Genomic DNA, 2,759 nt, shown 5'->3' with positions numbered 1-2,759 from the left:
CGGAGGGAGCACAACCATTACCAACTGCCTCCTAGGTTACACATTACCAGGAAGCTGCAATCAAGAACAGAGCTGGGACTCATGCAGGCACATGGATATTGGATGCTGGAAGCAAGGCCTAAGGTACAGGATAGTTCCAAACGGCATCTTAGCCTTTGCTGTAAACATCCACCAAAGGCAATGTATGTACGTATGTATTTTGAGGGCCCAGAAAGATTTATTGCCAAGGGGATTGGGGGGACTCCAGGGACAGGAGGGGACGATCAGTCCATCTTGGCGACCACCTTCCTCATGGCACGCAGCACGCTGCTCAGCTCCTCAGACTTCTTCTTGGCCCGGATATGCATGCCCACCCTCGTCTTGATAAACTTGAATGCCCACTTGTCCTTGGAGACCATGAGCAGCTCCATGGTCCAGCGCTCATAGGGGTCGAACCCACAACACCTCTTGGATCACGCCCAGTACGAACTCGGTGTGCTTGGTCAGGCACCCGTGGTGGTTGCTGCGCCTCAGTTTGCTCATGTAAGGTTGACCTTGTGGTCTGTGGCCCAGTTGGATGTCCACGGCCATGGGGTACCACAGAGCCATGACTGCCATTTTCCAATGGCTACAGAGGCGGAAGGCAAGACAAATACTTTTTTTTTTTATTTTAAATTCATTAATTACATTGTATTATGTGACACAGTTTCATAGGTACTGGGATTCTCCCCACCCCTCCCCAAACCCTCCCACCATGGTGGATTCCTCCACCTTGTTGCATAACCACAGTTCAAGTTCAGTTGAGATTCCCCCATTGCAAGCATATACCAAACATAGAGTCCAGCATCTTATTGTCTAGTCAAGTTCAACGGCTTCTTAGGTATACCCTCTCTGGTCTGAAGACAGAGCCAGCAGAGTATCATCCCGATCAATTAAAAGCTCCAACATACCATCAGCAAAAATTTACATCATTATGGAATTAATTGACATAGTAATGAGTAACCAATATGGTAAAAGTAAATGCGAGTTCTTAACCACCTTCTGTGACCACCTCATTGAGATTTCAATTTTAGTTTATACACAACATATAACATTCATAACATAACTTGTTATACATAACATCGTGGCCTAGTGGCTAAGACAAATACTTTAAATCAACTTCTTTAACCATTTTCCATGAGGTGAGATGAAAAACAATTGACATGATTGGAAGATACATCTCGTCAGTCTATACCTTATCAGTCTATCCAGTGTAAATAATACATGATTGATACATATAAATTACAATACATAATGAAGAAGAAATTTAAATTTAAGCTGAAAATAATTCATTTGAAATAAGCCAATTTACAGAATGGAACCAGTACCATACAGGGATGACAAAGGATTGAGTGAATGCATTTGAATTTGAACATGGATAGATCATTAGTAATTAACCAACCTAAAGGAAAGAATAAAGAACAACAAAAAAGAAAGAAAGAAAATGAACATCATGGAATAAGAAGAAAAGATCGAAAGAGTAAACGTATGAGTTACTGTGGTGCAAGAAACAATTTCTGGATCATGTTCTGCGACCGGTAAGCCAAGTGAAATTTCTTTGTTCTTTTGCAGAGAATGAACTATAACTCTGGGAATGAAAGGGCAGCTGGCATTCATACTGCAAAGACTGCAGAGAGAAATTCAGAAATCTGAAGAGGTTTCCTGTCTGCTCACTTGAACACTGATCAGTGCAGATATGTGGGGAAGGTGCTAGAGTTTAGGAAACAAACTCCCCAACAGAACATAATTCATGGCATATCAGGTGGGGTATTGCAAAGTGTTTTACTTCAATAATGCAGAAATTTAGCTCTGGAGTAAGTTATGTTTGGATATCTTCTTAAAAGGCTTGAAAGAAACAAGATCAAAAATAGCAAACTGAAGCCAGTATTGCGGTGCAGCCGGTGAAGTCACTGCCTATATAACACCAGCACCCGATTTCTGAGTGCCAGTTTGAGACCTCAGGGGATCTGAGGTCCAGCTCCCTGCTCATGCACATGGAAAGCAGCAGAAAGTGGCCCTGAGTACGTGGCTTGACCAAGCTCCAGCCTTTGCAGTCATTTGGGGAGTGAACAAGCAGATGAAAGATCTTTGTCTCCATCTTTCTCTTTTTGTCTGTAACTCTGACTTTCATATTAATAAAATAATCCTTTACGATTTTAGACTAATTCGGAATAACTAAACCACAATCTATAGCAAAACTTATACATATATGTAAAACACATGTAATATATTAAACACCCACAATTCAAAGCTCACAATGCATTATAAATAGTTCACATTTGCCAAGTATTCAAAATAAAGTCACAGGAAATTACCAACTAATACTTAAGGGAAGTTAATTAATCAAAGCAGACACAGACGTAAAACAGATGATATAATTAATAGACATGAAAATGAAGTGAATATTATAGCTCAATCACTTACTTACATTTAGAAAATTAGACAAAAAATTGAAACGTAATTAGATAATTGGAAGACATCCAAAAGACTGAGCTGAAATTTCTAGAGATGAAAACAGGAATACCTGAGAAAGAATTCACCGGATGAAGTCAATGGCAAACTTGATTTCTAATAGGAAAGCATTTGTGAACTTGGTGACAGCAATGGAAAGCTATGCAAAATGAATCACAGGATAAGAAAACATAGAAAATAAATAGAGCAACAATTAACAGTGTAATAACTTCAAGTTACCTACTGTAAACATAACTCAAGTTTTTGAAAGAAGTATAAGGGAAGCAACA

The 2,759-nt window shown here is 39.6% G+C and overlaps 1 pseudogene; it reads right to left on the bottom strand.

Annotated features, from left to right (window-relative positions):
- Positions 1-263: 263 nt before the first annotated feature.
- On the bottom strand, positions 264-588 carry LOC105942407 (large ribosomal subunit protein eL36-like; annotated as a pseudogene).
- Between the last annotated feature and the right edge of the window lie 2,171 nt (positions 589-2,759).

This window comes from Ochotona princeps, chromosome X, assembly GCF_030435755.1.
Source record: "Ochotona princeps isolate mOchPri1 chromosome X, mOchPri1.hap1, whole genome shotgun sequence".
Classification (NCBI taxonomy): domain Eukaryota; kingdom Metazoa; phylum Chordata; class Mammalia; order Lagomorpha; family Ochotonidae; genus Ochotona; species Ochotona princeps.
Note: the sequence above shows the minus strand (reverse complement) of the source record. Positions and strands in the feature narration are given on the sequence as shown.